General features: G+C 36.5%; 1 protein-coding gene and 1 pseudogene across 1 annotated transcript in view; one reads left to right on the forward strand and one right to left on the reverse strand.

The window, feature by feature from the left end:
- Window positions 1-25,255, forward strand: part of SRBD1 (S1 RNA binding domain 1) — a 236,477-nt gene that overhangs the window by 154,256 nt on the left and 56,966 nt on the right. The window lies entirely within an intron of this gene.
- LOC106736132 (60S ribosomal protein L23 pseudogene) lies at window positions 145-20,108 on the reverse strand (annotated as a pseudogene).

The following is a 25,255-nucleotide window of genomic DNA, read 5'->3' on the forward strand; positions in this document are numbered from 1 at the left end:
TTCTCCTCTCGGGATCTTGGGCACGCACACACACACGCCTGGCATGAGTTTTAAGCCACCAGGTCTGGGACGCAAACCGCGGTCGACTACATGGGAGTCCAGCGACATTGCCATTACACTAACTGCTGGTCCCGGGAGCAAAAATCATGTGATGCTGCCAGCATTAGATGCAATCCTGGCCACAGATCTACACATTCTTTTGCAACTGGTCCTGTGATGGCAGGACTTTTCATTTCACCTTTATTTTTTACTATGACCCCTGCATTATCTTTAAAATAAAGAAACACGCCATCTTTTCTCCAGTATGAATTTTGTTGTCGAATTACCACTGCTAGATGAGCTTCTTCCTGAGCTCTGATTTGCCTTTCTTGATCATGGCTATCACCATGTCATCCATGCCAGCAGCAGGAAGCCTGTTCAGCTGTCCCTTGATCCCCTTAACAGAGATGATACACAGATTTTTGGCTCCTGTGTTGTCAGCACGGTTGATCATAGCTCCTACTGGAAGACCCAGGGAAAACCGGAACTTTGTCCCGGAGGACCACGTCCTCGCTTTGACATCTTGAACGCTGGAAAGAGCAGGAGTTGACTTTTAAAAGTCTGCTACTTCTCCTACCTTTCTCTCTGAAATGCCCACCACAAACCAGTGCAGAACATAAGTTATTTTTTTTAATTAATTTATTTATTTGTTGTGATTTTCAAACCACTGAGTCTAGGACTTGAACCCTGTTCAGCCACGTGGGAATCCAGCACTTTTTAACCACCACACCACCTCTGACCCTAAGCATAAGTTATTTTTAAAGCACGGATCATGGAAAAACCTGATTTCCTGGTGTGCCCTTGATTCTCTGCCTTTCTCTGCATTTCCTCCTTCTGTGTTTACTTGCTTATATGCCTCTTCCCTTCCAACTGCCTATGATCTACTTTTCTTTTTAAATGGGAGAGAGAGCAAAAGTGACAGGAAAGGGAGTGTGAGAAAGAGATATAGGTGTTTTTGACAGGGACTTGCCCCATCACATTTCCCCTGTTCCAGCCTCCCAGTTAACTAGGACCACAAATGTGTGCTACCACACCTGGCTGTTTACGTTGGGCTAAGATCTCCACCTGGGCCTCCATGGTGCCTCAGTCACCATGTCTGGGCTTGAACTGTTTTTGAAGAGTTCGTTTATTCCCTAGACCTTCACTGAGGCCCCCTTCATATAATGTGAAATACAAGCAGGCTTTTAAAAAAGAGATCCAACCTCATTTATGATTTGAAACCTACTAAGATATGTGTTGACAAATTTAAACAACTTTTGGGTTTTTCAAAATACAAACTTGTGGGCAGGCTACCAATGTTAACATTAACCAAACACAGACCTAGTGATGGCAGAAGAATCTAGAACTCATCTAGCCCAATCTGCTATATATCAATAGTAAGGGCATGATTTTAAATAAAATGAAACATTGTAGTTGAGAGTGAGACAAGAGGTATCTTCATGTGGAGAAATCCTGTATTCATCTTTATCCATTTGTAAGAGGAAATTTGGATTCTAGATTAAAATACTCAGTTGCATGTGGGCACATAGCTATGTTCACTGACCCGTAGCCATCTTTGCAGTTGGATATATAATTCAGAATGTGTTTAACCAAAGTTTTTGAGCGGTAGGATTCCTGTATAGACAGGGAGGCTACCTTTAGCTAAAATTGCACAAACGTTCTCACAGGCACATCCTCATCTAAGTGCGTGGCTCAGTGAAAAGAACACAGATTCCTGGGGCCAAAGGGAGTCATGGCCTCACCTTGATTAAGCTACTCATTTTCCATGTCACCTTGGGAGAGTAACTTTACTTCTTCCTGTTTTGTTCAAAAATAAGATAAAGATAACTGTATCCTTTCTGAAGAAGTTGTGAAAGTTAAAAAAAAAAAAAATAGGCATGAGTGTGCCTGAAGGTACAAAAAATATGAACGTGATTTTACTTCATATTATGGGGCCATTAAATAAACAGATTCATTTAATTTAGTGGGTTTCTTTTAACCTTTATTGTTAAGGTCCTATTTATTCTTATTATTTATTCATATGCTAAGCCTATCAAGTATTCATGCAGTCATTAAATTTCAAGTCACAAGGGATCTTCAGGTCATTTACTTCACACTGCCAGGTATACACAGTTCATTCTCTTCTGCTAAAAGAGAGAACAGATCCAGAACGAAGGATCAGTGTCAGCATTGCAGTGGTCATGATCCAGGAATGAGGAAGTGGAGGCCATTGCCTGCCTCTTATTAATAGTAATGTCAGGACGTGTTGCCCAGGGAGAGATAGGTATTTGAAGCTGAACTGGAATGCACATTTTAAACTTCTGTTAGTTATTACCTACAGAATTCATTTGTAAGTCTGTAGTGCTGTACTTGTAATCCTCATGTGGTTCATTCTTCTGTTGTGGCTCACATCTAATGTTTACACTGACTCAGTGTGTTGGAGATGGGAGTGGGAGAGGGTAGAAAAGTTAAAAGCAAACACAACAGCAACAACAAACTCCTCAGTTTGTTGGGGTGTACGGTCTAGTTATGGATTGGCAATAAGAAACAGCTGTTTGTTTGTTGACGGCCGGCGTTTCCTCACTCATAATCAAGCTGTTTCTCATCATGTCATTACCAGCTCTTTAGTATTTTAGGATTGTTGTGGATTTATAGTTGGTTATGTAACGTTTGCCAAAACGTCATAGTTTAGATAAAAAATTAGTGATTCCCCTGTAGTCATTCTACTGAAATATGAATGTGGGTTGTAATAAAAGAAAGATGCCTGAAGAGACTTCTGAAATGCATTTCAAGCGTAAGGGAATATAGCGGGTGTTTTGAGTGAGTTATTTCTAAGGAGGAAGTATTGGTGTAATTCTTCCTTGTCTTGTAGACTCCATTGGCAATCTGAAAAGCATTCTGTTTCAGTTTTCACAAATGATGTAGGACATTAGGATAGATTTTGTTCTGATCCAGGACATGGTTGCTTGCATACTTGCTTTCTGTCTCTTTTTCTGTCTTCTTTCTTAAAACCCCATTCTGATATTGAAGCCAAGAAAGAAAAGAAATAAAATGAAGGTTCTCTGAGAGTCCAAGGTGATGTTTCAGCCTCCTGGGTTGCTTTCATAGCTGAAAAAGAGCTATGAATGTATCTCCTACTCTAAAGAAAGTTATCTAGACCATTTAATAAACAGACCTTATTTCAGTCTGGATTATGCTGAATGATGCCTGTTTTGAAATAAGGAGAACCCAGTGTTTTAGAAAAACAAGCCAAGAAGGTGAGGCTTTTGTTGCTTCATTTAGTTTTACTCTTCAAAATAAAACAAAAACATTTTTTAATCATGCCTAAGTCACAGTTTTTCCAGGAATGGAAACATTTCTCTACAGAATTAATTTTTTTCACAGTGTGGATTTATTTCAGAGCAATATTCCAGAAAGGCTATCGTGCCACAGATTTTTATTTTCATAAACTCAGAGGTAACATCACAATTTCTCCTTGATTTGATAGGCTTTAAATTACCATTTATTTTAGAATATTTCAGTAATTTTCTCTCTTTGATCTCCAAGTCATCACATAAATTGTTTTCCTCTATATAAATATATAGTAAAAGAATAGTATGTAAATATTAAGTGCTTTTTGTGATCAATGGTATGACTAGGAAAGGGAATGCTATAGTTTAAAATTTATAAAAAGTCAAAGGAGAAAAGTATATTTTGGAGTACAGCTTTTATTTCTATTATTTGCATTGTGTTCATCTTATCTATATTTCTCATCTAAACTTCACATCTACTTTTTTTCTAAAAGCATAAGTCAAAGTCATAGAAATACTTTCTTTTCTTTAAAGGTATATACCAAAATTTTTGTTCTCTTGCAGACAAATGACCCCAAATTTTAGCAAGAATTAGACTGTTAATGATTTCACCAGGTGGTTATTAACAGTTAATCCTTAAGGTTATTACCAGAATATGAAATGTTCTGATCTTGTGGGGATTTTTGTTTGTTTGTTTTTTAATACATCATGAGAATGGCTTTTTAAAATAGCTACTTTAAAAATTTAATTGCAGTTATTCTTAGGACAAGATTTATTTCTTTGTCTTAAAACCTTAACTGTATCATGAAGTTAGTATCTGAAATTATGTCTGGCTTAATTGGTAGTAGGAAGTGATGGAGTGTAATGATGAATCTGTTCATATGTGTAGCTGTACACGTATTGTTAGGGCTCTGTTAGCTAAAATCGCTTGTCTTCGTGCTCAGGTGCATAATTCAGTTAAATGAATCACAGATGATTTGTTTTTAAAGCACTGCACTACTTCAGTGTCAGGAGAAGAAAGTTTACTTGTAATTTTAAGAACTTCATCCTCAAATCATTTAATGATCTATTTCATTTTAGTTACAAATCTATATGGACAAAATTATTTGGTTATAAATAAAAGACATTTAAATCTTATTCTGATGGCCTGTTTTTTATGGGGGTTGGTACAGGATCTCTTTTATATCTCTATGTTATACTTTTCAATAATGTCTCATAAAAGCTATACAAAAAATCCATTATTACAGAGTCATTAAATATACAGGTTTATTATCCAGTGATTAATATTCATGACCTTTATTTTTGGATCAGCTTCATAAATATATACACTTTTCAGTGTCAGTCATTGTCTAGAATTTCATTTTTGTTCTGCTTTCCATTACATACCATGAATTATATGAAATTAATTTAATCGCTACTACAAACAGAAATTAAATGTGCCCTAATCCAGAGTTACGTTGTTTGCTTTTACAACTGTAAGTCATAAGTAATTAATTTTCCTTGGAAAATTAATTCACTTAGCATTCCCAGTAGCATCATATGTTGACATAGGGTTATAGATAGTTTAATATTTTTTTTCAGCGTGTTGGCCTCAACTTCAGAAGACCTTAAATGAAAGCAAATTTAAAATTTGCTCAACTGTATATAATTTGGAGTTATTTAAAATAACCATTGTTTGTATTGATATCATCCAGGTGATGACTCGAAAATTATATTGAAACTTTACAAAATCTCCATTAGTATATTAACAAGTCTGAAGCAACATTTTTTTAAAAGTTATTGAAATTATAGAAGCCATTAATATTTTTTATCCCTCAATTTTGAGTAAACGTTTCACATGACAAACTTCTGACAGTAGTAGCACAGAGAATTTTCTTATTGCTTCCCTGGTAGGAAGAAAAGAGGGTAGGTTGCTTGCTGGACATTTTGAGTACCTGATACTTAGAATAACAGGCCTCCTAATTTCTTTCTTTCTTTTTCTTTTTCTTTTTTTTTTTTTTAAAGTTTATTGTATTCATAATAGAGAGCACATACTGTACACAAGAGAGCGAGAGAAAGCACCCTCAACGGGATCTGGTCACACTATGCTTCCCTTTCCCCAGTCCTCCAGATCCTTGGGATCCTGGGCTTCCCTGGATCTGGCACATTTAGTCTGACCTGGAGATTCAAACCTTACCGTTAGCCATGTGGTTCCAGCGTCACAGTTCAGTTTACTACCTACTGCACCACCAGGCTGGGCCCATCATATCTGATTCTTACAGAACTTCTTTGCAATCTCTAACTTCAGTGAGCGGAATGATTTCTATCATGATCATCCTAAAACATACAGAATGTAAAAGGTTTAAATGCCCAAATATTTTGTTATTTTGATTGTCCTTCCCTAACTCTTTCATTCTTTCCTTTTTAATATTTTCTCTTCCCTTGCTTTCCAGAAAGGGCAGTGTGGAAAACGAAATAAGCAAAAATCTTTTAGTTAAATAAGTTAAGTTCCCCCTTAATGCTTCTTATATTCTGGGAATTCAGAAAATATGAGCAAGCCAAATTTAGCTTTTCTTTTGCATTTGCCAGGAGGTTATTTAGTAAGGTGATTTTTTTCCCCCTGGTTCATAGAACTCTGTAAAACATATAGTGTTTATTACTCTATTTATATTTATTTAAGTCACTGAGGTGAAACTCTAGTGATGGTGGCAATGTTACAGTTTTAACAAGTGGGGGCTTATTTTATAAATGTGCCTTTGTGGCCATAGCTTTCAAAAATACACGGAGTTAATAGTGGCATGTTCTTTATGCCTTTTGGAAAGAAAATTTTATGTTTAATTTCAGTGTAAAAATACTACTAGAATACACAATCACAACTTTTTTTTTTTTGTTCCTAGTCATTGTTATTTTCAACTTTATTTATCTACATTCACAGGATTTAACTATATACATTCCAAAGTTGTATCAGGGAAAAAATTTTTACTCGACATTTCTGTCATAAGAGGATGACAAAGGAGTTACCTTTCTTGTACTTCGGGGTTTCCCTTCTAGAGTGACCTTCAGAATTAGGGTAATGACTCTCTTCTTTATTATCATCAGACAGAATATAAAAACTCCATGTGCACATTTATGTTTATGCTCTGATCCAAATATAGGTATTATATACTCAAGGTTAAGGGAGAGCAGTCTGTCAAAAATAGTTTATCTAGGCATCTTGGGCAATGATTTTTCTAAAAACTTTATCCCTGAATGTACCACCATATGCCTGCAGTGTGATAACGGATAAATATGTATGAAAATACTACATGTATTCTTACGTAGTTTTAAAAATGCCTCTCTCCTCTTTCTGAAATGAACTGGACAGGCTTACTTTATTCTCATATGGAAGGAAAAAAGTAAATACATTCTTTTAGGAATTTACTAGTATTAATCTGTGTTTTAATTTCATAATATAGTGTCTCAAAAATTAAATTTAAATGAATGGAGTTTGTCATGTTGCCTTGTACTTACTTTCGTGTCAAATGACTCTCTCTTTGAGAAACAGTGGATGCTGTAGAAATGTTTAATGTTATAATGGGCTAAGAGGTGTAGAGGGTTGTCCGTGTGTGATACATATACACAAGGAGATTGCACAAGTAAAGAAAGCAACTGCCGAATTTGAGCTACATGATATTTACCCAAAACTGGCAAATGAATGTTTATGCTAAAATGTATAAAAATGATGTATTCAAGAAACAAATTCTGGAGAACTAAATTTTTTTTTTTTTTTTTTTTACTTTTTAGTTACTGCTTAAGACCGCGGTAGAAATGTTGAATGTTCCTTTTAAAAATTGTATAATTTTAATTCAAACAATGGTACAAAGTTTATAGTTTGCTGACTAATAGTTGTGACATACATTAAGAACTATTTGTTTTATTCATGATAATCAGACAAACAAGTGTATATGTCTTATGAGAACTCTGTGAAACTTCGAGCAGAGTCTGGCTTGAGTTTAATCAGTAAGACTTTTAAATATGCACTCAGAGTATAAGTAATAATTCTTTTAAATTACCCTAAAATATGGAAAAAGTAGGGTATTGGTTGCTGATATCTGTTGGAGTGTGAGATTGGGGTTTCATAAGGTTACTGTTCAGTTGTGTCCTCTGCAGTACCACGGAGATGGGAAAGAAAATGTGTACCTTAAGAAATGTACACCTATTAATTTGTCTTCCCTTCCACACTGTTCTTTCCAAAAACTAATTTAAATAAGTTTGCAGTTCTACTCACAAAGGTAATAATTAAATTAAGGTGATATGTGGAAAGGAGAAAATGGCAATTGACCACCACCTGAGATTGATTACTTTTTAGTTACCATGCTTAAGACCGCGGTAGAAATGTTGAATGTTCCTTTTAAAAATTGTATAATTTTAATTCAAACAATGGTACAAAGTTTATAGTTTGCTGACTAATAGTTGTGACATACATTAAGAACTATTTGTTTTATTCATGATAATCAGACAAACAAGTGTATATGTCTTATGAGAACTCTGTGAAACTTCGAGCAGAGTCTGGCTTGAGTTTAATCAGTAAGACTTTTAAATATGCACTCAGAGTATAAGTAATAATTCTTTTAAATTACCCTAAAATATGGAAAAAGTAGGGTATTGGTTGCTGATATCTGTTGGAGTGTGAGATTGGGGTTTCATAAGGTTACTGTTCAGTTGTGTCCTCTGCAGTACCACGGAGATGGGAAAGAAAATGTGTACCTTAAGAAATGTACACCTATTAATTTGTCTTCCCTTCCACACTGTTCTTTCCAAAAACTAATTTAAATAAGTTTGCAGTTCTACTCACAAAGGTAATAATTAAATTAAGGTGATATGTGGAAAGGAGAAAATGGCAATTGACCACCACCTGAGATTGACAGGACTTTCCCTCACAGTGAATCAGGCTCCCCGTCATTCTCTCATGTGCCCTGGATGTTGTACACTGGCAGTGGGAAAAATTGGTTTTACTAGAAAATGCTTTTATTGGCGACTCAAAGCAAAGCACAGCCAAGATCGAGTGCTGCATTGGAATATCCTGTTTTTATGCTTATGTTAGGGCTATACGTTAACCTCTGACTACAGAAACAGCTCACCTAAATATTGCCCTTTCTTTTAGTAGCACCGTTTATAGTTTTAGGCTGCCTTCAGTTTTGTGTAAGTTTTATATAAGAACCCTGCATCTAAAGACTGCATGTGTACATATAAGAGTGTGAAATAATTTAAAAATCACTGTTCAATGGATTTAAAACAAATTAGAGATTTATATTAATTATAGCAAATGGATTGTCACATTTGTCCTACTTAAGCTGCTTACCAGAAGATGAAAATGAATAGATCTTTTAAATAATGTCTTGTCTCCAAAATGTTTTCATGAAAATTCACATATGAACTCAGAGCATTTTTTTTCCTCTAGTATAAATACTAAAGGAATCCATTTGGAATTGTGTTCATCAAATTTGCAGTGAAGATTAAAAGCAAAAGCAATCTCTTCCCAATAAAGTCACCTCTACACTGAACTTTGTAAATTTTAGAAGAAAGCAACACTAGTTAGGAACTTCCCCCCCTCCTGAGTTTTAATATCTGCCAAGTGCATAGAAATTCTCAACATATTTTATTTTTCCCCTCCAAATAGTTCAGTTTAATCATTGATTCCCTCCCACAGTGTAATTGAAAGAAATGTAATGTATTGTTTGTAATAACAAATAACAAACACAATAACAAACACAATACATTAGACTTATTTTGATTTTAATGTACATTTTATATACTATAATGTCAAGAAATATACTTAAGGAATGTAGAAAGAAGACTGTTCTAGTTAATAAGAGTGCTTAACTCTAGAGGGGCCACCAACGAGTCTGTCATGATTGACAAGTATTCTAGTAGAGTCTTTCTTTTTCTTTCTCTGTTTTTTTCTATAGCAGTGCTGAAGTCAGTCAAAGTATATATACAAAGCTGAGTGAATACCAGTTTCCCCAGTACAGGGGCTATTTTTTCAGGAAGTCTAACTCAAACCAGATGTTTTGCCTAGACCTAGAGTTTGTTACTGCCAAGCATCTCATCAGAGGTCAGAGTTCTGGGCTCTGGGCCCTGCTAGAATTCTTTCACAAATTGCTATTCGGTGAGGTTTTAATCCTAATGGAAAGAATAATGTGCTTGTAAAATCTGCAGTTATTACAAACACAGTATACATATTGTGGACTTCAAATGACTACATATTTCATTCCCATAAACAGGGAATGTAGATGAATGCCTTGTGTGATAGCTTTAGACATTCAAACTAAAATCCGGTATACAATTTATACCGCATTAACCATTTGCATTTATGATGCCCCAATAAAAACAACTGTTATCTTTGGGTGACAACTGGTAACTGATTATTTGCCCCCCACCACAGCCAATTTATTTTTAACAAGCTCTACAACTTCATACAGCTGTTTGAACATAAGAATTAAAAACATTCAAAACAAAACATTGGATATTCTCATAGGAAGATCTATGAATACCTCAGTACTTTAAGGTAAAGCAAAAGACATCACTGTGCCAAGACTTAACAATCCTGTATTTGAAAACACATATATTAAAACTAAATTTATGTACTCAAATTAGTATAAAGAGCATTTTTTTATGGAGACTATGATTGATATATGGCTAAACATGAATTGTGGTTCCTTGGAAAAGATTCAGGAAGATTAGTAAGATTTATTTTATCACTGTTCATTTAATTCTATATACAAATACTACAATATTAGTAGATGCTTATTTGGGGAGCTCTGCTGTTATTGATTATGAGCCCAAGAAAGATTCCCAAGTAGATAAAGTTATATAAAACAGAATATTTTGGCCAAGAAATAAGTATCTTAATTAGACTATGTCTACTAAAATTTTAAAAATCTCCAGTCAAGTGTGATATGGCAAACTTTGGTGTCAACAAAACAGTGAATGTCCAACTTTCTAAAAATAAAAAATCAAACTTTTTTTTTTTTGGAGAGATTTTTGCTATAGGGCACGTGCGCTCGCCAGAAAGACAGAGACAGAGAGACAGAAAGCGAGAAATCACCCCCCAGGGCGGATGGCCATGCCACAATCCCTTCTCCATTCTCTTCTTGGGATCTTACGCATGCACACACATGTGCCTGGCATGAGTTTAAGCCACTGGGTCCGGGACTCGAACTGCGTCGACTACATGGGGGTCCAGCGATGTAGCCATTACACTATCTGCTGGTCCCAAGAAATTAAACTTTTAAACAAAGTTTAATGACTCTGAATTATCCCATTCCATATGAAAACACTTTTTTTTTTCCTAATGGTTTATAACATTTATTTGGAGGTGAAAGTAATTTCTAAATACTACTTTTTTGGTTTTGTATCCAATGGCAACAATATAGGACATAATAAATATATAAACAGAGCTCAACAGGTTCTCTAAGTCTTTCACATAAATAAAAATTGGTTCATGTGAAAACCCTCAAATTCTAAAAGAACCTTATAGTATGAGTAGTGCCCTTTCAACTACACTTTTCATTTACCTTTAATTTCTATAAAAGGAAACCAATGCTAATAACATCCCTACTGCCCAGACAATTGTATTGTGTCAAGAGGAGTCATCCTTTCTATGAACTTAAATGCTCCTGATTGCTGCCAGCAAATGGAAAAAGGATTTGTGAAAGTGTATGATGTAAAAGAAAATGTTTGGAAATGTACCACTTCCTTAGTGTTGTGAAAGAATTTTTAAAATTTATTTTCTTTTTTAAGTTTTTGTTTTGTTTTGTTTTTTAAAATAAGAGACAGGCAGGCAGACAGACAAGCAAGCTCAAAACTCAACAGGTCCCCTGCCATGATCCTTCTTCTCCTAGCCTTTCCCAGTCACCCAGGATCGTGGGCATGATGGGTGTGCATGTCATATACTCAACAACCAGGGATCCAAACCCCAGTCTTCCATGTGGCTTCCATCATTAAAGAGTGTCATACTACTCCTGTACCCTAAAAGCTTTTTTCAACCTTTTCGTTATTGCGTGCCTCTGAAGAAACTGCCTGGTGTTAGATATTCTGCATAGTCTTATTTTCTAATTTACATCTCTCTGAGTGAGTCCTATGTCTCTTTCAGAAGAAATGTCATAGTATAGTATATTTAGTACTCTTATTGTTTGGACTCCCTTTATTATATAATGGGTTATAAGGGACTTGCCTGGGAAGAAAGTTACTGTATTGATGCATAGTATTTTTATTATCCTTGATGTTCTAAAAAGTAAATAATGTTTCTTTTTTTTAAATGTGTTTTTAAACCATAATTAATGGATTTTTATCCCCATAAAGTCAGGGGATACTATCATCAATTTTTGTAAAGATGTTGGAAAATAAATGTCAAAACTTGAGACTATATGGCATAATTATTCAAGTGCAATTAAAAAAATAGTCTGAGACTATGATCATTTAATGAGAAACAAACAATTTCATATTAATGAGTTCCCATTTGCCAATAATTCTGACATTTGTAACTTGAATCAGTCATCACCCCTGCAAATAGCCTTTTCAAGACATTATTTGCAATTTTGTCCTCTGTTTTCTGTCCTTGATGTTGTGAAAATGGCCGTCTACTGTTACAGGAATGAAAAGAGATCCCGTTCAAACATCTTTTGTGTTTCCACTTTCAGTGAAAAATGTTTTTCAAACCTGCAGCTGGTTATTTCTGCAGGAGTTCCCACTTATGCTCAGATTTGATTGACATTTTGAAATGGCAGCTTTTCATGAAAAGCTGTTAACTTGTAGAATTCAGTTATGGTACTAAGACAGACTGACTTTGTTCTGTGGCTGGGACCTGTCCAAACTAAATAGAACCCTGCATCTGAATTTAATAGTGCTACTCAGCCAAGATAGGGCACTTTTGCCTTTTTTTCCTCCAAAACTCTGATGCTTCTTATGTGTTCTAAAACTAACTTGATGGATATTCATCCCAGCATCTTTCTGTTCTGTAATTGCTCTAATTGACATAGGCATCTCATTCTCTTATTCTCTCTCTTTAGCATCTAATGGACTACGACAGTGCTTTATTTTAAGATATGATGTTATCAAGAACTCCTTAATTTGCAACTAATGTTCCAAATGCTTTTTTCTTAATATAGAGGTATAAAATTTTGGGGGACATATTGCTACTAGGGCTATGGATTCCTTTATTATATAAAAATATTTTGCATATGATACTATATTTTTATATTATACTATACCAATATAGTTTATTATTATTATTAATTGGTTTATTCAACAAACAATTATGGCTTCAATTTCAAGAACAATGTGCTATATACCATGGGTATCCCAAAGTACATAATCCCTGCCCTTAAGGAACTTTGAATATAGTATCTTCTTGTTATATTTAACTAATAATGACTGCTCCAAGATATACCAATTTATGACATTATTTAATGGTAATTGTTTTAACTTTTCAAATGCCTAGCTCTTGATGTATTTGATTTCCATACAACACTCTTGTGATATGAATAGTAAACTTTAGTCTCCTAGGCATATAGTGCTTCTTTTTGTGGTCCCACACCACCTTGTAGGAAATGGGAAAATGAAGTTTTACTTCGAGGTGTTTGGACAATATTTGTTGTGTTGTCTGGGGTCATTGACCCTGAATATCTGGATATGGTATATGATTTCACCTCTCTTAAAAACAGAGAACTGGGACAGAATCACTATGGATCTTGATTCTCCTTTATAAATTCCTGCTCTTTGCCTTCTCAGCTCACACACCTGAAGCTTAAATGAAATAGCTAAGGATGATTTTCTAACTCGTTTTAACTGTAGCTGGCTTATTGCTGCCTGTTTACTCTTCGGTAAAAGGACATATTCCTGCAAGTATAAGCTAGTGCTTCACAGTATGCTCTCTGAGAAGGTTGTTGTAACATAGGGCATTATAATTTTTATTCTCATAACTCTGGAAAAGAGAAATTCAGAGTTGAAGTTGGTTAGAAATATTGTCCAAAATGATAGCTTTAATATTGTCTCTGGATTTTAATATCACACCCTAGTTTTGCTACCTCCCCAACTAGATAATTGAAATAAATGTATATATATCCATTTTTATTAGTATAGAGAGTTTCAAAGGACCAATATAACTTTACAATGCATTATTAGTAAAAGTAACATACAGTAGTGCGCTCTTATCTGTGGGGGATATATTCTAATACCCTGATGGATGTCTGAAATAGGGATAGTACCAAACTTTATATATACTATGTTTTTTCACTCAATAACTTGGGAGAGTACTAAGTAACCTAATGGGTAGGTAGTATATAGAGCTAGATAAGGGGTGATTCATTTCCCAGGCCAGACAGAGCTTGACTGCCCAAGATTTCATCACACAACTCAGAATGGCTCACAGTTCAAAACTTATAAATTGTTTATTTCTGGAATTTTCCATTTAATATTTTTGGACCAAGGTTGACCACGGGTAACTGAAACTATGGAACATGAAACCACAGATAAGGCGGGGACTACTGTAACTTTGAAGTCATGATGGCATTGATTTCAAAATAAAAAATCCTTCAAAATGAGTTCAGACTCATTTTTTTTTATGTTTTGATTATATCTAAGGAACAGTTTTTGAATCTTAATTGACACATGTATTAAGTATACCCATTGACCCATATTTAACGAACAGGTAGCCAGAAGGCATTCTTCTATTCGTCTGGGGGAGTATAAGCTGATTTAACTGTCTCAGTGTACAGTTGATGTTCTTTTTTATTTTGATCAGTTTATTTGCTGTTGTGGGAGGGTAGGATTATGTCCTAAGGAAACAGATTAATTTTTAGGTTTTTTTGCCTTAAGGGAAGTTCATTCCCCAGAGAGAAAGAGAAAGTAAGAAATCACCCCCTGGGGGTATGGTCTCATGGCAATCCCTTTTCCTCCATTCTCCTCTCAAGATTTTTGGCACATACACATATGAACCTGGTACGGTTTTTCAAGCTGTGGGATCCAAGACTTAAACCACAGTTAGCCAGGTGGGAGTCTAGTACCTTAACCACCACTCCAGAAGCAAGTTAATTTTTAAGTATTATGTATAAATGTGTTCTTAATGTGTTACCTATAATTATTAAGAACTGGAAAAGCAAATAAATGTTCAATAAAAAACTAGATTAACTAGTGTGTGCATAATAAATCATTGAAAATTAAGCTTCTAGAAGATCTTTAATAAAATGTGAAATAAAATGTTCAAATCGAAAAAGTTTATATTTGTGTTACAAAAGAAGATAAAGCCTAGGAAAAATCTGAAGGAAAAATACCCAAAAGTTAAGATGAGTTATCCCTGGGAGATAAGATTGGGTATAATTAAAATGTGTAACTATTTTGGGACCAGCAATTAGTGTAATGGCTATGTCGCTGGACTCCCACGTAGTTGACTGCGGTTCTAGTCCCGGACCCGGTGGCTTAAACTCACGCCGGGCACGTGTGCGTGCGTGCCCCAAGATCCTGAGAGGAGAATGGAGGAGAAGGGATTGCGGCGTGGCCATCCCCCCTGGGGGCTGATCTCTCGCTTTCTATCTCTCTGTCTCTCTCTGTCTGTCTGGTGAGCACATGCACCCTATAGCAAAAACCTCTCCAAAAAAAAAAAAAAATGTGTAACTATTTTTTCTCTGGGAAAAAAAGCATTTATGAAATGACAAATCTAGAAAATAGTAGTAAAAATGAAATGTAGAAGTTGTATTTTTAAATTTCTTTCAGGATAGTTTGAGAGTTTGAATATTGATTCTATTTCAAGAATTGACAAATAGTTAGTTACCTGAGGCCCAACAGAGGATTTTGTTTGCCTAGTACCAGAATTTTAAAATAATTTAAATTTGAATGACCTTCAGAGGGCACAAGCCTCTCATGTTTACTGTCCCTCCCTCACATCTGCCTGAATCTTGTATTTTTGTAACCTCCGAGGTTCTGAGATAGAAATGTTTCATTTTTCCAACTCTTTTTGTCTAATGCTGAATACCTTTTTCTTTTTCTTTCTTTCTTTCTTTTTTTTTTTTTTTTTTTACAATTATGGCATGATCCTCTCCAGGTTTTGTGGGATTGCTTTTTTTCTCACCCAATGTATGGTAATGGTGATGGCGTTGATCATAACAGCATTTTTTGAGCTTTTTATGAAATACTAGGCTTACAAGAAAAAACTGCCATTAATCATTCAAACTCTCACAATTGTACAGAGCTAAGTGCTGGGGTTTCCCCTCTCCAATTTAAAGATTAAAAAATACTTAAGCTCAAATGTGTTTAGACCGTTAGTAGTAGAACCAAGATGTGAAGCTAAGGCTACCTGCTCTAAATAGCTAAGTTATATGCATAACAATTATACTTTGGCAGCCAAAGAAACCTTTAATCATGCTGCTTATATCATTGAAGAAAGGACTCAGTAATAATTGCCATTGTTACTTATGAATATTATCTTTCTTTCTTTCTTTTTTTTTTTTTTTTTTACAATTATGGCATGATCCTCTCCAGGTTTTGTGGGATTGCTTTTTTTCTCACCCAATGTATGGTAATGGTGATGGCGTTGATCATAACAGCATTTTTTGAGCTTTTTATGAAATACTAGGCTTACAAGAAAAAACTGCCATTAATCATTCAAACTCTCACAATTGTACAGAGCTAAGTGCTGGGGTTTCCCCTCTCCAATTTAAAGATTAAAAAATACTTAAGCTCAAATGTGTTTAGACCGTTAGTAGTAGAACCAAGATGTGAAGCTAAGGCTACCTGCTCTAAATAGCTAAGTTATATGCATAACAATTATACTTTGGCAGCCAAAGAAACCTTTAATCATGCTGCTTATATCATTGAAGAAAGGACTCAGTAATAATTGCCATTGTTACTTATGAATATTACAAACAAAAGGGGATAAAGCTTCTGGTATTATTCTTAATAATCTTATTAAACAATAAACTATGTCATTTCATTTTAAATTTATAATTGTATATTGTGTACTAAGATATGAGAAGAAATATTGTTGCTTTACTGTGGAAATTTGATGTAAATGTTATTTTCGGCATTAAGGAATATAGAATACCTATTTCTTGTATAAAATTATGTTAGCTTCAAATAGATAATTCTGAAATACTCAGCTCCTATTACTTATTATACTCAGGAAGCTAACCCTTATAATAATTACCTAAGTGTATAAAAACATAGCTGTCTAGTAAATACTTGGGGTGGGGGGTGGAGGTGGTCTCCTCACTACAGCTGTCTCGGGTAGGCAGCAGCTCGCTCACTTGGGGTTTACAAAAATTGATAGCGATCTGATTCTTACAACTTTGAAGCTGACCTGATTTTTTTAATTTCTGAAAGCCTGGGTTTATTCTTTTATCCTCCCCTCCCCCATTCACTGGACTAGGTGCTTCTTATACTCTTGTAATATAAAAATACCATTCACTCCTGGGAAATTATCCTGTACTATATGTTTGGTTTTGCCCTCAGTTTTCTCTTACTCTAATTTTACTAAGTTGGATATTGAACTTCTTAGGTTGAATATCATGTGCCTTATGTTTTTCTAAGTTTTCTCAGCTCTTGGTTTCTGTTATTACTATTGTGGTTGTATGAGAGCTCCTTGACTTCTTCTCATTATTTATTTTGAATATTTCCTTTTGGTAATCATATTTTTAGTTTCTAAAAAATACTCTTATGATCTCTAATTGCCTTTTTATGGAATGATATTACTTCATTGTTGTTTAGCTGTAATATTTTCTTTAATTTTTCTAAGATACAAACCAGAGGGATTTCTTCTCTACCTCTGTTCTTTTAGTTGTTTTTGTGGAGTTTATTCCCCCCACCACATTTGTTACTTTGATATCTTTTAGGATGGAGACTTTTCCAGCTTCTTAGGAGATCCCTGATGGTCTCTCCTTATTTAAGAATATGGTCATACAAAGCCCAATGGAGCTTTGCTATATATAGGTAGAGTTTATTTCATTAGCAGGCTTTGCTTTATAAGAATTTCTTGAGAAAAAGTGAGCTATTTGTAAACTGGGGAACATACCAGATTTCAAAGGAGTCTTTCCCTGGGTTTTTTTCATTCTCCTTAGTAAAGAACTGTGTAGTTTTTTTCTTTTTTAGTGGGAGTAGGTGAAATAAGTATTTTGAATATTGCTTGTGGTGAGTTGGGAAAGATGCTGGTTGATTAGTGTTCCCCAAAATTCATGTTTACCCATCACCTCAGAATGTGGCCTGGGGCCAGCAGATTAAGGTGCTGGATTTCCACATGACCAACCATAGTTCGAGTCCCAGGCCTGGTGGCTCAGAACACACAGAGTACATGCACATGTGTGGCCAGAATCCCAGGAGGCAAGTTAGAGGAGAAGGAATTGTAACATAGCCATCCCACCAGAGGTGATTTCTCGGTTTCTGTCATCTCTTTCTCTCTCTGGCAAGCACACATGCTCTATACAAGCTATAAAAAAAAAAAAAAAAAAAGGATAATTAAATAAAATTAAGCCCTGGTGGGACTATCTATACAAGCTAAAAAAAAAAAAAAAAAAAAAGGTATAATTAATTAAGATGATGCCATGATGGACTAGATTGGGGCCTCTCTGGTAACTGGTATCCTTATAAAAAGAAAAAACATGGGCCAGTAGTGGTATGGTGGTTAAGGTGCTAGACTTTCACATGGCTAACTATGGTTTGAGTCCTATACCCGGAATCTTGAACCTCACACCAACTGCATGTGCATGCTTGCCCAAAATTCCAGGAGGAGAAGGAAGTGTGATGTGGCCATTCCCCTGAAGGGTGACTTCTCACTTTCTCTCTGTCTCTTCAGTGAACACACATGCCCTATACCAAAAATCTCTCTCAACAACAACAACAACAAAATAGAGAGAGGAAAAAAAAAAAAAACACAGACACACAGAAAGAGAACACAATGTGATAAAGAAGACAGATTTTGGAGTGATACAGCTGCATGGCAAAAAGTGCCCAGGGCTGCCAATAACATGAGAAACTAGGAGAGGGGCATGGAACAGATTTTCTCAGAGCCTCCAGAAGGAACCAACTACCAGCATCTTGATTTCAGTCTTCTAGGCTCCACAACTCTGACAGCATAAATTTCTGTTGTTTGCAGCTGCCCAGTTTGTGGTAATTTTTTTCAGCAACCCTAGGAAGCTCAGAAGGGGATATGTAGCAAATAAGACTTAGTGCCGAGTCCAGCATGCTCACCAGGCCTTTTTAACAGCATCTCTTGCTGTCCCATACCTTTGCAGCATGAGAGTTCAGACTGTAAAACTTAGACTTGGTAAAAGAATTGCCAGGAGAGGACCAGTAGATAACATAATGGTTTCAATGCTGGACTCCCACACAGTTGACTACAGTTTGAGTCCCAGACCCGGTAGCTTAAAACTCACGCCGAGTGTGTGTACATGTGTGCCAAAAATCCTGAAAGAATTAAGTAGAAGGGATTGTGGTATGGCCATCCTCACCTCAAGGAGGGGGGTGATTTCTTGCTTTCTGTTTCTCTATCTCTCAGGCAACCACACATGCCCTATGGCAAAAATCTCTCTTAAAAAAAAATTGCCAGGAGAATGTTAAGCTTACCAAGTAGAGAAGATTCAGTCTTAGTAAGGTGTGGCAGAATTTTTGCTTCCTCTCCTGTTCTGCCACCTCAGCACTTGTGGTTGAGGGACCACCAGCCCTTCTCCAGGAATGATAAAGGGGCTGAAGTTATAAGACTTTTAGTTCCAATATTAGGTGCATTATGATGCCCAGACCTGATTGACTACCACAACATTTCTTTTAGTTTTTAGTGTTTTACCATAGGGTGCACGTGCTTGCAAAACAGAGACAGAGAGAGGGAAAGTAAGAAGTCACCTCCCAAGGGAAATGATCCCGAGATAATCCTTTCTCTTCCATTCTCCTCTGGGGATTTTGGCAATACACGTACACATGCCTAGCATGAGTTTCAAGCCACTGGTTTGGGACTTGAACCATGATTAGTCATGTGGAAGTCCAGTGCCTTCACTGACACACCACCTGCTGGGCCCTCACTGCCTCAACTTTTTGTCAGGATTGATTGACTTAAGCACTGGTTTCTGTTTCTTTGGCATACTGTGGGGAAGGCCAGCTCCTTCTGGATAAAGCCAGACTACTGGGAATCAGTCTTGGGATGTTAACTCTTAACCACTCTTAGGATGCAACTGCTCCACAGTCTGACTTTGAATTAATGCCCCAGGTTTTATCCAGTATGGTTTCTGACATATCCTGAACCAGTGTTTTCTAGAGATTCTGCCTGACTTATGAGCCCCCTCCTCAATTGCATCCATTGCACAAATGTGCTGGCCTACAATTTCTTCCTTACTTCTTCCTCAGGGCGTCTGATACTAAGGCCTCAAGGGACATGTCTACTCTGGCTTTTGGGATTTTCTCTAGTAGCAGGAACATCATAGAGGATTTGACAAAGGGAAACCTCTGGGCTTTTTTCTTTTTGAACTGTCTTTTCATTTTTGTTCACCTTTACTGGGGAAAAGTTACAGAACTCAAGCATTTAAATTCAGTCCCTGCGAGATGCCAAATTTCATAGGTAAGTTATCAGTAGTTGAAAAGTACACCTGACTCTTAGTAATGGCCATTATTAAAGTATGAGCCCTGGCATGGTTTAAGTCACTGACAACATGTGGTTTTCTGTGTCTTCTATGTATTGAGTTCTTTAATATGTTTCTAACTTTGTTCCTTTGCCTGACTAGCACTAATTTCTTTTCTGCTTTTTCTTTACCTCTGGGAAGGTATTGCTTCTATGGATTTCACATTGTAGAGAGAAACTTGCCTCATTGTGACCCCTAACCTATGTAGTAAATCCTCTGAAATTAATTTTGGTCCTTTCTGATCTGTGCCCCACATGACTCCCTGTAAGATTTCATTATTAGATTTTGACAGCCTTTTAAATTTGTAAGTGCCACAAATTTGTCACTAGAGATGAATGGGTAAAAAGAAAATTCCTTGCAGTGGAGGATATGGGTAAAATATTTCAAGTGACAGATCTGCATCAATAATGTTAATGTTTATGGGGTGATGAAAACCATGTAAGTCTTAAGCCAGAATCTTGTTTCAGCTGAGTCCCAGAAATTTTGACCACAGAAGCCAAGGCACATTCCGTTTATTCCAACAAGTATTTTTTCTAGTCCTTTCCAACTGTCTGAAAGACAATTGTCACTCTCAAATGCCTAAAACCTTAAATGCCTTTTCTACTATATTAGTTAAAAGCAATGGAAACATTATCTGCTATTCCCAGGATGAATTTTGAGTTCCTAAGATGGAGAGCAAATTTGACAATGTTATTTTGTCTTATACTTCTTATGTTCATCCTCTGGCAAGGTCTTTAAGAAATTTTGTATCATTCTTTCTGACTGACTTCTGGTCTTGTTTCCTGGCCAGAAAACTGCTTTTACTGAACACTATGCGTTCACAGGGCCAAGGGCTTTCCTTGTGTCTTACTGATACTAAAGGAATTCCCTGACTTGAGTGGCTTCTGATTCTAGTGCAGAAGAGCATTAGTATTGGGGGAACTGAGAAATAGGTTCAAAGGAAATTTAGAAAATTTTTAAGTAAAATTGTCCTGAATATGATACCAGCTAGCATATATGTTAGAGAAGATAAACCACTTTAAACCATAGTAGTTTGGTCTTTTGTCCATTTATTTGCATAATACTTTATATTTTTCTTGAAAAACATATTAACAAAAAGCATTCATTTAAAATTTAGCTATTACAAAGCTTCTCTTGAAATTTAAAAGTGGTTCTTAGGAAAAAGAAGAAAAGAAAGAGAAAAGGAAACAATTATCACCACTTCACCTCCACTCTTAAGCCTGTAAGCAATCCATAATTTCAGATATTAACAGGTTTTAATTTCTTTCTTTATTTTTTAAATCAAAGCTATCTATGATACTGTAGTAATGTGGTAAGCATAGTAATTTTACAATGGAAATTTCATATTCCATAAAACATTATTATATTACAAGTTGATAACAAGATAGACTTCTCAAAAGAGCCCATTTATAGGTCATTTAATAAAGGAATTTTCTAAGTCAACAATAATGAGTAAACAGGACTGGTCGCTGGCACAGTGGTAAAACTCTTTGTTTTGCAAGGCAGTCCCACATCAGAAGGTTCCTGGTGTAAGTCCGGGGACCTTCCTATGTACTGTGGACATATGCTTGTAGCCCATGATACAGGGCTATCTGAGTTCTGGTGCTGCGCCTGCCTGCCTGTCTGTCTTTCTGTCTCTTACTCATGGAAGAAATAAACTTTTAAAAAGTCATAAAACATTTAGTGTTTATGAAGTGCCCAGTAGAAATGGGATTATTCGATTATGTAGTCGATGGCAGTAAGCAAGCATTTGGCTTGCTTTATCTTCCTTGCTACTTTTCATTTTTCTTTATTTCCAGCATGGGCTCTGCAGTCTAGCTAGTAGAGTTCAAATTTCAGTTTTACCATTTACTAGCCTGGTGACTTTGAGCAAGTTGTCAAGTTGTCATCATCATCATCATTCTTCGTGTAGAATAACAGAATATTAGGACCAAAAGTATCTAAGAGATTATCTAGCCTCATCTTACTTTTCTAAACTAAAGCCTACAAAATGAAGTGACCACTAGTCAGTGTTTTAGTTTGAACTAGAACAGTATTCTTTTAACTTTTATTATTAACATTACAATAGTAGTTTCCAGACCTCTATTAAATATTACAACTATTTTATATGTAAACCAGAGTTAAAACAATGATAATAATAAGCATATAGTGAAAGAGAAAAGTAACAGCGACGCTCCCTTTACATGTTGAAAGCACCTCGTTGTTGACAAACTACATACACTTTTGGAACAACATTATGAGTTAGTAAGGGCACATGTGGCTATGTCGCTGGACTCCCACATAGTCGACCGCGGTTCACGTCCCGGTGGCTTAAAACTCATGCCGGGTGCGTGTGCCTACGTGCCCAAGATCCCGAGAGGAGAATGGAGGAGAAGGGATTGCGGCGTGACCATCCCCCCTGGGAGTGATTTCTCACTTTCTGTCTCTGTGTCTCTCTCTCTGTCTGTCTGGCGAGTGCATGCGCCCTATAGCGGAAAGCCTCTCCCCAAAAAAAAGAAAGAAAGAAAGAAAGAAAGAAAGAAGGAAATAAAGATAGTGAGGTGATGCAGTTTTTTTTAAGGCAATGAGGGGCTTGGTGAATCTTCTGCTTTAAAAGCCAGTTTCTGAGTGCATCATTCCTCTGCTTCCTGCCTTCACACTGGGTGACTTCTTCCAGTATCAGTCACCAACCCAGACTTCAAAAATACCCCAAATGCCACCCCCAAACATTCTTTTTTAAAGCCTTTGTGATGTCAGAGGAAGTACTTGTTCTAGTTTGCATGAATGGAATAGATTCAGAAGGTTCCAAGGCTACCTGAAACTCACCCTGTTCTGACTCAGATGACTAGACAGCACCTCCAGGCACACCAGGAACAGTCTTCCCTTCTCTTTTCAGGGATGGGCAAGGGGAAGTGGAACCTCATTGCTTCCCACACCTCCTGCTCCTCTTTGCCTTTATCTCCACTGCTCCTAAAGCACACCATCCCTTCAACTTCTTGCCCCTGTCTCCCCAGGGAGAGGAACCGCCCCAGCTCATGGCCCAGCACAGCCCCCAGGGCCAAGCATACTGTGCAGGCGGCACTCAGGCAGCTGCCCCTCTCCCTCAGTCAACAAGGGGCCCTTAGATTCTCTCACTGTGAACTGAAAGCATATACTACATGGTCTCTTATAAGCCTTTCCAGTCCTAAAATTTGAAGGGTCTAAAAGAAGACCTTTGGACATCATTCTTTTCTCCTCTACTGTTTGTCAACAAAAGGAAGGCAGTAAGCATAAAATCTTTGTTTTTCCATTTTGAAAAATGCAGTTGTTTAAAAATAAAAATTGGAATCTCATCAGGACATAGCCAATTCCCTAGAAAAGGAAAGAGAGAAAACCTCCAGGTGAAGGGATAGACCTCTTTTCCTCTGACTGTGCATAGTTACATCCTAAATTCATGCTTACCACTGTGAGGGAAGCACCCAGTAATGGAAATGTTCCAAAGCAGTCAAGTTTCCATTGAGCAAGAAATGCATCTGTCATTGATGGCTGAGCTGGTGAGGTAGCAAATCATAATTATTTTCAGTGTGTCAGATAAAATGGTGCAAATTGAATCCTCTTAGTGACAGAAGGATAGAAAAATTAGAGGGAATGGAAACAGGAGAGTAAATTATAGTTTTATGATAGAAATGACTAGTGCCCTGTCAAAGCAAGTTGCCATATAGTTTCTTCAGAAAGCTCTTTTTCGCCCAAGACTGCATAGACAGTTACCACTTGTGTAAGAGTTGTAATGAGAACAATGTGGTACAGAATTTTTAAAGTGTATCTATTTTTTCAGAACATATTTTTAGTCATAGTAAGCCTTACCAATAAATAGAAAATACTGTAAACAAACAAGTGTTCATGTTATTAACAAAACTTTTTCTTAGAAGGTAAAATAGGTAAAGTCAATGGATTTTCTTTGCAGCCCAAGTAGGAGAGGTGGAATTGGCATTGCTAGATCAAAAGACAATACTTTACTATAAAAAACAGAGGAGCAAAGTGTTTAAAAGCTTGGACTCAAGAGATAGACCCTTTGCATTCAGCTATATTCTGGCAGAATTACCTTGGGCATTTTACTTAACCTATCTGTGCTTCAGTTTCCTCTTCTGCAAAATGGGCCTGATAATTGTTTCTACCTGCTATGGTTTGGATGATGATTTGTCATCCAAAGTTTCACATTTTGAAACTTGGTCTGATTGGGTAGTGATTGGTCCCCCAGAAATTCGTATGCTGGCATTAGATTATATTGTGGAAGTATTAACCAAAAACTTAATTCCTTCTTTGTGTCCCAGGAGGGGATCTTTCAGTGTGATAATCTCATTAGGGTAGAGCACCCATGATTGAGTTCTGGTCATGTTTATAAGAAGGAATGCAACCAGAACAACAGAGAGAAAGTCATATGGATATAGACCAAGCTCTGCTCTGCTAAAAGTTCTGCCCTATCCATTTTGTGATATTGTTGCATGTCTTAGCCCATGGAACTGTGAGTTACTAAACCTCTAATTTTATAAATCTCCCCTCCACCCCCAGTTTCAGATATTTCTATTAGCAACACAATAATGGACTACCTTAAAGGGTGATGAAGATGATAAGCACTGTAAAATTTCAGCCACCTACTAGCAACCGGGACAATTATTTACTGATACTGGGTTGGCCTGGTGACCTAATGATTAAGAGCACTGGATCGTATATAGCTGGTCATGCAGTTCAAATCCTGTCTACAGAGGCTTGAAAAATATGCCAGGTGCATGTGTGTGCATGCTCAAAAGCCTGACAGGATAAAGAAATGAAGGAAAAGGGATTGCAGTGTGACCATGCCCCATTGAGGGGATCTCTCTAGCTCTCTCTCCATATTTATTTTTCTTTTTTGGAGAGTTGTTTTTTTTTTTCTTTCTTTCTTTCTTTTTTTTTCGCTGTAGGGCGTGTGCGCTCACCAGAAAGAGAGAGAGACAGAAAGCGAGAAATCACTCCCCGGGGGGATAGCCACGCCCCAATTCCTTGTACTCCATTTTCATCTTGGGATCTTGGGCATGCACGCACATGCGCCCGGTGTGACTTTAAGCCGCCGGGTCCAGGACTTGAACCGTGGTTAAATACATGGGAGTCCAGCAACATAGCCTTTACACCAACTGCTGGTCCCTCTCTTTCTGTCTTTCTCTGTCAGGTGAGCAAACACATCTCTGGCAGTTAAAAAAGAAAAAAATTTAATGTTCACCTTTTGAGTTTGTTGTTGATTACTGCCTTCTATAAAAGTTGTTCTATTATATAAATTTAGGATGTGCCGCTCTAATACACTCAAGCAGTTCCTGTCATCAATATTTGCTTTTATTTAGGGCA

Source organism: Tupaia chinensis, unplaced genomic scaffold (assembly GCF_000334495.1).
Source record: "Tupaia chinensis unplaced genomic scaffold, TupChi_1.0 Scaffold000661_1, whole genome shotgun sequence".
Lineage (NCBI taxonomy): Eukaryota > Metazoa > Chordata > Mammalia > Scandentia > Tupaiidae > Tupaia > Tupaia belangeri.